The following is a 13,439-nucleotide window of genomic DNA, read 5'->3' on the forward strand; positions in this document are numbered from 1 at the left end:
CCTGAATTAGGGGGCACATAGAAAACTTACTCTAGCTTGTTCCTTGATCGCATCATGCATCTCTTCATGGCATGTAATGGACATATCATTCCTGCGCTTGTCATTTATCATATTCATGCATTGCATTTACGTAAATCATTACATTACCATACATCTGCATTTAGCATGCTTTTTTTGTTCTACCAACTGCATACATTCTATTTTCATCGTTCGCATGTCATGTTCACTTATGCATGATCCTTGCATTTTCCAAAAAAAAAAAAACAAAAAAAAGAACAAAAAGAACAAGAAGAAAGTCAAAATGAAGGATGAAAGTTTACACCATATTCTTGGTTACATGTATTGGGTACCATGATGATGGCTATAAACCAACCATGTTGGGATTATACACCCACTTCTCTTGGAAGATGATTGAAAATCATGTGAACATGGTACCTAATGCATGGTTAACTAGGAAATGGTGGTTCTTTGGGCATCTCATGTCAATCTCATAATTACATGTGTCATGCATAGCATAAGCATGCCTAAGTCATTCATCTCTATGATATGTTGTCGAAGTATTGGCAATCAAAATTTATGTTCCTTAGATTATGGTGTTGAACCAAGCACATGTTTTTAAGGAAAGGTTCGTCAAGTCAAGGTCAAGTATGGAAATAACCAGCTTGCAAAAGTTGGGGAAGAAGATGGATCGAGTTACATCGCTTCTTTGTCTACTGCCAACACATGATTGAGCTAAATGATTTACAAAAAAATCAAGGACTGTTGATGTCCATGTTTTATTTCCAGTTTCACTTTGACAATATGTGATGAACCATGTTGTTTTAATGAAAATCTAAATTGATTCAACCCTATGTCCTATGTAAAATTCACAATACTTAAACAATGCATCAATCACATACATCCATGCTTATTTTTCTTTTCACATTGGTGGCATTGCTTATTGCATTCTTTCTATGAAATCAGAATTGTAATTATTGTTATCAAAAGGAAAAAATGCGCTTTACGGCGCCCTTACCGAATGTGTGCTAGAGTTAGAGTAATGAGTGAAATAGAGGAGGTGCAAGAGCAGATGAAGGCCAACATGGAGGCCATGAAAGACTAAATGGCCACCATGATGGAGGCCATGTTGAGCATGAAGAAAATCATGGAGGGCAACATGGCTATTGTCACCACTACGAGTGCTGCCACTGAGGTAAACCCGACTCACCCATCAGGCCTCAATCAAGTAAATCCTCCAATCTCAGATATGGTAGGGCAGAGAGGCGAAGCATTAGAAAGTACGGGCGACCCCCATTTTGTGCAGGTTCAAAACAAGCATTCATCCCCACAATACGGCTTGCCTCCCAACTATATGCCACCCGATGTGGCACACACTCCTAATGAGGATGTCAACAACTTTGCACTCATGCCCATTGAGAGCCAACAACCTCAATATGATCATGCATATGTCTCTCAACCCATGGGGGAGACGCATGAGGCACCCCGAGACCATATTCTAGCCAACTTTGAGCCTCACCTTGGATATGCCGCTGAGGGGCAGGCATTTTGCGATGTACCCTTGCTAAACACTTTGGGGGGGCCTCAGTATCACCAACAACTACAACCCTTGCATTTCAAGATGGGAATAGTCCTTCCTGCTATGGTGGAAAGGGGAAAATTTGATCATATAGAGGAAAGGCTAAGGGCCATTGAAGGAGGCAGAGATTATGATTTTGCTGACATGGCAAAATTGTGCCTAGTACCCGACGTGGTCATTCCTCTGAAGTTCAAGATGCCAGATTTCGATAAGTACAAGGGGACTACTTGCCCCAAGAATCACTTGAAAATGTACTGTCGGAAGATGGGGGCGTACGCGAAAGATGAGAAACTGTTGATGAATTTCTTCCAAGAAAGTCTTACTGGGGCAACCGTCACTAGGTATACTAACTTGGAACCTTCTCAAGTCCATTCTTGGAAGGACCTAATGGGTTCCTTCGTTAGGTAGTATCAGTAAAATTTTGATATGGTTCCGGATAGGATGCAACTACAGAACATGTGTAAAAAGGAGCCCGAATCTTTCAAAGAATACGCCCAAAGGTGGAGGGATCTGGCAGCTCAAGTAATGCCCCCAATGATGGAGAAGGAGATGATAACAATGATAGTGGACACGTTACCGGTGTTCTACTATGAGAAGATGGTGGGTTGCACACCTTCAAGCTTTGCTGATTTAGTTTTCGCCGGTGAAAGGATCGAAGTGGGTCTGAGAAGAAACAAATTTCATTATCCTGCTTTAATGAATAGGAAGCCTGGGGCAAATGGAGAGAGTAAGAATGGGGGAGGAACCTATGTTGTGGCTGTCATTCCTACATGGCCAAATTTCCCACCAGCTCAACAATGTCATTACTTAGCCAACATCGACCCTTCTCATTACCCACCACCCTATCAACCAAGAGCACTCAATCATCCGCAAAGGCCACCTCTAAATCAGCCACAAAGCTCGCCTGCCGCACATCAAATACCAAACACCACCCTGAACACAAATCAAAACACCAACCAAGGAAGGAGTTTTCCAGCAAAGAAGCCTATAGAATTCACCCCAATTCTAGTGTCATATGCTAACTTACTCCCATATCTACTGAATAATGCAATGGTAGCCATAACCCCAGCCAAGGTTCCTCAACCTCCATTTTTTCGAGGATACAACTTTAATACAATATGTGTTTATCATGGAGGAGTCTCGGGGCATTCCATTGAGCATTGTATGACCTTGAAACATAAGGTGCAAAATCTGATTGATGCGGGCTGGCTAAAATTTGAAGAGGATAATCGCTTATGAATTCTGACATTGGCAAGCGACACTATGCATGGGGCAATTTGAAGGTTGTTGTTAGATGTCTCCAATGACTCATTTGGATTTTCAAGTTTATGCCATTACTGTAAACAACAGTCACAATGCTAATAATATGGATAAATTTGATGTCCTTGTCTCTCATTCTCTCACAAATTACATCTTTGTTTATTTTAACTTTCATTGGAATGTGAATGTAAGCCAATGGTTTGGTTGCCCAAGTGACTTGCGCTCCTGAGTTTGACTTCCAAGTCTGTTCAATCAGAAATTGCTCGTTCTATGCGTTTGGTGAGGGTGTCGTAAATGACGTGTAAAGTAAAAAGTTCAAAAATAAAATGTTTGATTGACTGTGTTTCAAATAAAAGTACAGATATTCATGTGACCTCATTTTATCATTCCTAAAAGTTGTCTTTTTGAGAGAAAAGTGAGTTTATCAAAGAACAGGAGTCGTTTGACTTAATCTGTCAATTGAAAATCCTTTAAATGTTTCTCATCCTTGAAAATTCATTTTCAAGAATCTGCACAGTTTCTTTCATTTTTCTTTGCTACAAGGTCGTGACAAAAGACAATAATAGATACCTCAGAGTCCTACACTGGGGCAATGAGAGGCATCGTGCATGAGCCTCAAGTGAACCTAGGGGCAGATCAGAAGTTCTCACCTGGTAGGTTGAAAACCCAAAAAGGCGGCCTAGGCAAAAATTAGGGTGATATAAAAAAAAAACAATCAGGGGTGTGTTATTGAGGTTTTGTCCTAAAATCGAAACTACAAAAGCATCTAAGTCAAGATTTGAAATGATGCATGGCCATGTTTCAATATCCCAAACACTATTTTATCCTTTGATACCTCCTCCGAGCCAAAGCATATTTTTTTTCTAAAAACAACACAGAAAAAATAGCAAAAGCAAAATAGAAACCCTAAGTAGGAACCACCGCTAAACCAGGGGGAAGATTAAGGTTTCATTATTTTTGGGCCTTGTATTTAGGGCTCCATAATATAGGTAAGGTACCCTAGAAATGTAGGATTTTTCAGTCCTTGTACTTTAGGGCACATAGACTAGTTTATGTATTAGGGGTAGTTTTGTAATTTCATATGCATTAAGTGAATATTTGATGTGTGTGGTTGGAAATAAATTTAATTTAATTAGGAGAAGCTCAATCCAATTAAATTTTAGAGGGGGAGGTGAGCATTTGCTTGCTACACCCCATTGCCATATCATATAATCACACTTTGTGCATGTCCTTCATGCTTTACATGCCTTATGACACCTAAGCACACTTAGGGGAGAATCTTGGACTTGATCTTGGATTAGTGGGCTGAACCATAGCTAAAATTCACTAATCATAATTAGTGAAATTTTGGCTCCAAAATTTGGCTCCACAAATTCAATTTCAAATTCAAGTGAAATTTGAACAAAAATTCAAATTTCCCTCCAATTTTGTGTGACACTTAGGCTATAAATAGAGGCCATGTGTGTGTATTTTTTTGAACTTTGATAATTTGAGAATTAAACTTCAAAGTTAAGACTTCTTTAGAGGCACTAAATTTTGTGCTCTTCTCTTCCTCTTCCTTCATTCATCTTCTTCTACCTTCAAGCTCCTATCCATGGCTTCCTTTGGTGGTGAGCTTGTTCTAGACTCATCTTCTACTTGAAGTGGCATTTCCATTCATCTTTCTCCTTCTCCATTCCGCTGCAATCGGACCTCGAGAAGCAAAGGAATCCATTGATGAAGAAGATCCAAGGCCTACAAGCTCTACATGATATGGAGCTCGCCAAATATCCTTCTTCCTTCTTCATCAATGGAGTCCTTTGCTTCTTGAAGTGTAATGACAGCGGAATGAAGAAGGAAGAAAGATATTTGGAGACGCCACTTCAAGGAGAAGATGAGTAAAGAAGAAGCTCACCACCATAGGAAGCCATGGATAAGAGCTTGAAGGAGGAGAAGATGAAGGGAGAGAGAAGGAGAGAAAGAGCACGAAATTTTGTGCCTTAAATGAGGTTTGAACTTTGAAGTGTAATTCTCAAATGATCAAATTTGAAAAAATACACACACATGGCCTCTATTTATAATCTAAGTGCCATATGACATGCACAAAGTGTGACTATATGATGTGGCAATGAGGTGTAGCAAGCAAACGCTCACCTCCCCTTCTAAAATTTAATTGGATTGAGCTTCTCCCAATTCAATTAAATTTATTTCCAACCACACACATCAAATATTCACTTAATGCATGTGAAATTACAAAACTACCCCTAATACAAAAACTAGTCTAGGTGCCCTAAAGTACAAGGGCTGAAAAATCATAAATTTCTAAGGTACCTTACCTATATTAAGGAGCCCTAAATACAAGGCCCAAAAATAATGAAACCTTAATCTAATATGTATAATGATAAGCAGGCTCAAACTTAGCCCATGGGCCCAAAATTATCCTAAGGCTCATGAGAACCCTAGGGCCTTCTCTTGCATCACTGGCTCAATCTTCTTGGAGTCTTCTATCCAATGCCCTTGCGGGGTAGTATTACATCATTCCCTCCCCCTTGAAAAAGATTTGACCTCAAATCCCGAGGTTCTTGAAACTCTGGGATTTTTTCCTCAACAACTGTAAAAAGAACAAAAACATATGTATTAGTGGTGTTGGGTATGTTGAAGTAAGGTAAGGTCTGAAAATCCATTTCCTGGGCATCTTCCCATGAAGGAACATGGTTCCTCACCAACTCAATGAGTGGTGCTACAAGTATAGACAAATATGGGACAAACTATTAGACAAGTGGCCTTAGATATCTTAAGAAGGGGGGTTGAATTAAGATATCACAAACTATTCCCCAATTAAAAATTCTACTTTGATTTTAACTCAAGTCCCAAGATTCCTTTTAAAATGAATTCCTAAATAATAATTCAAATTAAACTTACCGAACAAAAACAATAAACAATAATAAATAAAAGAGTTTAAGGGAAGAGAAAGTGCAAACACAGTTTTTATACTAGTTCAGCAAAGTCCGTTGCCTACGTCCAGTCCCCAAGAAACCCGCTTGGGAGTTCCACTATCTCACAAATCCTTTACACCTTCTGAAACGCACAAGGACAACCCTTCCTTTGTGCTCAGATGCTTTACAACAAGAGACTCATAGTCTCTTAGCCCTTTTTCAAAAGTAAGAAAAAGAAGAAGAAATGATCTCTCTTGAAAGAGACATATGTTACAATGAAGCCCTCAATTCCTTATTGAATAACACAAGTGTATGGCCAAGGAATTTTTGAAGATAAGAGATTTTTGTTTGAGAGGATTATGCCTTTTGTGAATAGTGAAAACTCTGAAGAAAATTCATGCCCAAGTCACCTATTTAAATGCCTTTGATGGCCATTCAAAAATCCAATGAAAAGTTGTGACTGTTGGCAGATTTTCTCGAAAATCCTCTTTGGTAATCGATTATAGCATTGGCGTAATCGATTACACAGTTATTTTTATTCAAAATTCAAATTTCCAACGTTCAAAATCTCTGGTAATTGATTACATATGATGTGTAATCAATTATACACTTACAAAATCATTTTTAACAGTTTTAAAGCATTGGTAATCGATTACAGCTTTGAAAACTTTGAAAATAACTTTGAAAACATTTCCAGAAAGCTTTGTGGCCACTGGTAATCGATTACAACCTCTGGTAATCGATTACCAGAGAGTAAAATGCTTGGAAAAGTTTTTGTTAAGATAGAAACTCACTTGGTCAATCATTTGTGCTTTTCAAAAACTTTTCTAAGCGTCTATCTTAAATCTTATCTTGAGATCTTTGCTTTGCTTGACATCTTTCTTTCTTCATCCTTGAAATTCATCTTGAATGATCTTTGAAATTCCTTGGCATCATCAAAATAATTCTTAAATTCCTTGGCATCATCAAAATAATTCTTGAAGCTTTGCTTCTACAATCTCCCCCTTTTTTATGATGACAAGTCCTAAAATCAAGATAGTATATACAAATATATACAAATACCCCCCTTTCTTTTGGAGATTATACTCCCCCTTTCTTTAAGATCTCTTGATTTCTAAGTTCTTTAAGTTTTCTCCCCCTTTGGCAACATCAAAAAGCCAAAGTGTGGGGAAATTTAAAACATCAAACTCAAGCAATCAGTAAACACGAATGTTTCAATCAACCAATCAATCCTTATTTATCCAAATCACTAACATCTAAGAGGCCTAATTTTCTCCTAATGGCAAAGAATGTTTCCTTAGGGTGAGGTTTTGTAAAGATATCTGCAAGCTGATTCTTTGTATCAACAAATTCTAGAACACAATCTCCCTTCAGAACATGATCTCTTAAGAAATGGTGCCTAATTTCTATATGCTTGGTTCTAGAGTGTGGAACTGGATTTTTGGATAGATTGATGGCACTAGTATTATCACACTTAATAGGTATGCGATCAAGAATGATGCCATAGTCAGATAATTGTTGCTTCATCCATAAAATTTGGGCACAGCAACTGCCAGGAGAAATATATTTTGCTTTAGCAGTAGATAAAGTAACACTATTTTGTTTCTTACTATGCCATGATACAAGAGCAGATCCAATAAATTGACATGTCTCACTTGTTCTCTTTCTACCAGTTTTGGATCTGGCAAAGTCAGAATCAGAGTATCCTATTAAGTTACATGTTGAGTTCTTAGGATACCATAATCCTAAATTGATTGTTCCTAATAGGTATCTTATGATCCTTTTTATTGCACTCAAATGTGATTGTTTGGGGTTGGATTGGAACCTAGCACACATGCATACACTAAACATGATATCCGGTCTACTAGCAAATAAATAGAGAAGAGATCCAATCATACCTTGATATTGTTTCATGTCTATAGACTGACCGGATTCATCTTTATCTAAGTAACAACCAATACTCATAGGTGTAGCCATGTGCTTTGCACTTTCCATCCCAAATCTTTTGATCAATTCTTTGCAGTATTGCTTGGTTAACGAATATATCTTCTTTAGTTTGCTTGATTTGTAACCCCAAAAAGTAATTTAGTTCTCCCATCATCGACAAAGATTATGAATAGTGTGGTATCCAAAGATTTAGTGCACAATGAATCATTAGTGGATCCAAAGATTATATCATCAACATATATTTGAACCAACAGAATATCATCATGCTTTCTCTTTATGAATAGTGTGGTATCCACTTTTCCTCTAGAAAAATCTTTCTCTAAAAGAAATTTGCTTAGACGTTCATACCATGCCCTAGGGGCTTGTTTCAAACCATATAAAGCCTTTTTCAATATATAAACTTGATTTGGCTTATCTGACATTTCAAAACCTGGGGGTTGTTCAACATAAACTTCTTCTTGAATTAAGCCATTTAGAAAAGAACTTTTAACATCCATTTGATAAAGCTTAAAATTCATTATGGATGCATAAGCTAAAAGCATTCTAATGGCTTCTAATCTTGCAACTGGAGCATATGTTTCTTCGTAATCTATTCCCTCTTCTTGATTATATCCTTTTGTAACTAACCTAGCCTTATTCCTAATGATTATGCCATGTTCATCTAACTTATTCCTAAATACCCATTTTGTTCCTATGATGAGGTAGTTTTCAGGTTTCTCTACTAGTTCCCACACATTGTTTCTCTCAAAATGATTTAGTTCTTCTTGCATAACAACTATCCAATGATCATCTATTATGACTTCATTTAAATTTTTAGGTTCAATCATAGACACAAAAGCCATATTATTGCATAAATCTTTAAGAGAATGTCTAGTTGTTACCACTTTTGAGATATCACCAATAATGTTGTCAAAGGGATGATCTCTTGAAGCTTTCCATTCTCTTGGAAGTTCATCATTTGATTTGGCTTCTTCTGGAGGATTTTCATTGCTTCCTTTTCCTTTCCCTTTAGAATCTTGTCCATAAATATGCATTTGTTCTAAAGATTCTGCAATATCATCTAAAATATTCTTTCTTGGAGGAATAGCATTAGACTCATTGTCATACCCTAATTTCGTCTGAGGATTATTACTTGATGACATGCAACCTTTGGTTGACCGCTTTGGGATACTTGGCGTCCTTTGTTGCACAATATGTGAAGTCCCGAGACGTGTCGGAAATCAAAAGGAAGCAGGCTTACGCGATCCGTGAAATTCCGTAATGTGACGGAAATCAAAAGGAGGTGTTTTTGCGCAATCCGTGAGTTTTCGTAACTTCTTCGAAAGCTAAAAAAAAGTAAATACATAATCCGTAAGGATTCGTAACCTTGCGGAAGGAAAATAAGTATCGTTACGAAATTCGTAAAGTTTCGTAACGTTACGGAAAAAGAATTACCAAAAAAGTAAAGGGGGTGCATTTAGTAAAAAGGGGGGTACAAATAGCAATCAGGCCCACTTGGGCCTTCCAGTTTCTTCCTCCAGAAGGCGGTTGCTTTTGGAGGTAGCAACCTTGCTCGCCTGGGCGAGCTGGGTGGCAAGCTCCTCCCCTATTTTGCTATAAATAGGGGGAGGAATGAAGGGGGAAGGGGTTCAGCCTTCTTGGCACTTCTTATTCTCTCGAAATTGCTGAGGAAAATTGTTTCCGTGAAGAAAATCCAAGCCGAGGCGCTTCCGTAACGTTTCTGTAACGTTTCCGTGAGTAATTACTCGAAGATTTTCAACCGTTCTTCGACATTCATCATTTGTTCTTCATTTTCTTCAGTCTTCAACTGGTAAGTACCTCAAACCGAGCTTTTCAACTCATTCTATGTACCCGTGGTGGTCAATATTTTGTTTCATGTACTTTTATTCTCATTTTCATTCGCTTTCTACACCCCCTTTTGACGTGCTTCAGTCATTTATTTAAGTCGTTTCTCGCCTAATCTAAAAATAAAATAAATTTCCACCGATCATTTGAATTGTATCATCCGTTAATTTCTGTTAAAATGAATTCCGACCGTTCGGTTGTGCCGTAACCACATTGGAAATCAAAAAAGAGGTAAATTAATAATATAATAATCAAAAAATACCTTTTAGTAAAATAAAGCGAAAAATCAATCGGACGTTTTCTCTTTGGGATTTCTCATTCTTAATCGAATTGACTAATAACTAAAGTGAAACTAAGGCTAAAATCAACTCGCCTAGTCAAGCTCGTCCACAAAAAAGTCGCTAAAAAGGGTTTGAAAGTTTATCATTTCAGTTTTTTCCTTATCTAGTAAATGGATCATTTTTAAGGTCCAACGCCTTAAAGTGATCACCTTTCAAGTAAAAAGAATCGCTTGATTCACGCTTAAGAAAGAACTACGTAGGTCTGATTTCCTCTTAGATGGAGGGTACGTAGGAGCAAAAACCCCGCTTTTGTCGACCTCAAAAAATAAAAAGAAATAAAAGTTAAGGTAACACATTTTCCACAATTCTAAAAAATAGGTTGTTGTCCTTTGAGACAAACTTGAGAGGTGCTAATACCTTCCTCAAACGTAAATACAACTCCCGAACTTAGAATTTTCTTTTTGACCGGTTTTCTTCGGTTTTTCCGACGTTTTCCACAAATAAACGTTGGTGGCGACTCCGCACATCTTTCCTCCTTTGGAAAGCGCACCCGTGAGCCTCGCCTCGCTCGCCCGCACAAGGGCACGTTGCGACACTCATCAAAGGAAACATGAATAGATTCTTCAATAGTCATAGTTCTCTTATTATATATTCTATAAGCTTTATTATGCAAGGAATAACCAAGGAAAATTCCTTCATCTAACTTAGCATCAAACTTTCCTAAGTTTTCTTTTCCATTGTTTAATACAAAGCATTTGCAACCAAAAACATGAAGGTGTGAAATGTTGGGTTTTCTACCATTAAACAGTTCATATGGAGTTTTCTTTAAAATGGGTCTTATTAAAGCCCTATTCATGATATAGCATGCAGTATTAACGGCTTCAGCCCAAAAATATTTTGGAAGAGGAGTGTCATTTAATAAGGTTCTAGCAATTTCTTCCAAAGATCTATTTTTCCTTTCAACAACTCCATTTTGCTGAGGGGTTCTAGGTGCAGAAAAGTTATGTTCAATGGCATGCTTATCACAAAATAATTCAAATTCTTTATTTTCAAATTCACCCCCATGATCACTCCTAATAGATATAATTTTGAGATTTTTCTTGTTTTGAATCATTTTTGCAAGTTTCCTAAATGCTTGAAATGTATCATTCTTATGAGTGATAAATAGTGTCCAAGTGTATCTAGAATACTATAGCAAGGGCATAGTAACTTCCTCCAAGACTTATGATTCTAGAAGGGCCAAACAAATCCATGTGTAGTAATTGTAAAGGTTGAGTAGTTGAAACAACATTTTTGGATTTGAATGAAACTCTAGTTTGTTTTCCCTTTTGGCATGCATCACATAGTCTATCTTTTTCAAATTTTAGTTTTGGTTAACCAAAAACTAAATCTTTTGAAATTAATTTGTTTAAGTGTTCCATGTTAATGTGAGCAATCCTTTTATGCCATAGCCATGGATATTTATATTTGCTAAGAAAACATTGATTATCACCTAGTTTTTGACTTAAGTCTATCATGTAAACATTATTGACTCTAAACCCTATATGCTTTATATTTGTATCATATCTATGTTCAATGACACATTTTTGAGAATCAAATGATACCAGATAGCCTTTATCACACAATTGACTAACACTAAGCAAGTTGTGCTTTAGACCTTCAACTAGTAGAACATTTTCAATGGAGGTTGAAGAATTTGTACCTATTTTTCCAACTCCAAGAATTCTACCTTTGTTGTTATCACCATAGGTTACATGCCCGCTTTTCTTGGGAGAGATATGTGTGAACTTTGATGCATCTCCCATCATATGTTTTGAGCACCCGCTATCTATGTACCACTTTTTCCTCAAGGGTTCCTACAAGATCAATATTGTGACTTAGGTACCCAATCTTTATTGGGTCCTTGAGTGTTAGTGTGAACAATGGATCCTTTTGGGACTCAAATCATTTTAATATTGTTGCAATTTTTCCTAAAATAGCATGTAGATATGCCATGCCCTTTTCTTCCACAGTAAAAACATGTAATGAAAGGAGAATTATATTTTTGTGTGGAAGAAAAGAAATTTTTATAAAACTTTTGTCGTTTTTCTGGTTTATATCCAATCCCCACTTTATCAAAAATACATCTTTGTTTTCCTAATATAATATCTAGGTTATTTTTGCCACTTGAGAATTTGGCAAGTGAGTTTTTCAGATTTTTAATTTCTTCTACATATTTACTACAACATTCACATGAATTTTCTTTTTCAATAGTCATAGTAGAAGCATAAACTTTATCACTTGATTTAGAGATTGACACTTCAGACTTAAGATGATCTAACTCTTTATTTAACTTTGAAATCTCTTTCTCTAAACATGAAATAGTTTTCTTAGATGGAGAAACAAGTTTTGCAAGTTTAATAGATTCGCTATGTAATTCAGCAAATGCATCTTGTGGCTCATCAAAAGAAATAGATTTGTTAGAAGATGTTACCTATTCGTCACTTTCATAGTTTTTGCCCATTAGACATAGATTAATCACTTCTTTTTCAGAATCATCAGACGATTCTAAGTCGTTATCATTCCATATGATGTAGGCCTTCTTTGCCTTCTTTTCTCCAATGTTCTTGTTTTCAAATTTCTCCATTATTTTCTTAAAGATTGGACAATCAACCCTCAGATGTCCGAGTTGATTGCACTCATAGCATCTTGGAGTTTGAGATGATTCTTCAATCCTTCTTTTAGGTTTGAAGTTTTGTCTTCTTTGAGTTTCTCTCATCCTAAGAAATTTGTTGAATCTTTTGACAGAGAGACTAAGTTCTTCATCATCATCCAAGTCAATTGAATCTTCCATATCACTTTCTTCTTGGATTGAAGATGAGGCTTTAAAAGAAATTCCCTTCTTCTTCTTATCATTTTCTTCATGTTGATTTAGTCTTTGCAACTCCATCTCATGTTCCTGTAATTTACCAAATAATGTGGCAAGAGACATACTAGATAAATCTCGAGATTCTGTGATGGCTGTTACCTTGGGTTGCCATTCTCTACTTAGACATCTCAAAACTTTATTTATTAGATCCTCATTTGGAAATATTTTTCCTAAAGATGCAAGATGATTAACTATGTGTGTGAACCTCTTTTGCATGTCTTGTATACTTTCATTTGCATTCATCCTAAATAGTTCATATTCATGAGTTAATGTGTGTTTATCCTAGATCTTTTAACATTTGTTGTGCCTTCATGTGTTACTTGAGGGTATCCCACATATCCTTTGCACTTTTACAGTTTGATACCCTAAAGTATTCATCCATTCCTAGGGCAGATGTAATTATGTTTTTGGCTTTTAAGTTATATTGTACTAGTCTTCTTTCTTCCTCACTCCAATCTTCCCTAGGCTTTTCTATTGTTGTATTTCCAGCAACCATGGTGGGAATATAAAGCCCTATTTCTATGGCTTCCCAAATGTTTAAATCTATAGCCTCTATGAAGATTTGCGTGCGGGTTTTCCAATAGTGGTAACCCACTCCATTAAAAATAGGAGGCCTATTAATTGAATTGCCTTCGGGGAACAAGTAGTTTGATGAGGCCATTAATTCTTGAAGCTTCTAAACTTTACACAAGAATGAAGCTCTGATA

Source organism: Glycine max, chromosome 7 (assembly GCF_000004515.6).
Source record: "Glycine max cultivar Williams 82 chromosome 7, Glycine_max_v4.0, whole genome shotgun sequence".
NCBI lineage: Eukaryota > Viridiplantae > Streptophyta > Magnoliopsida > Fabales > Fabaceae > Glycine > Glycine max.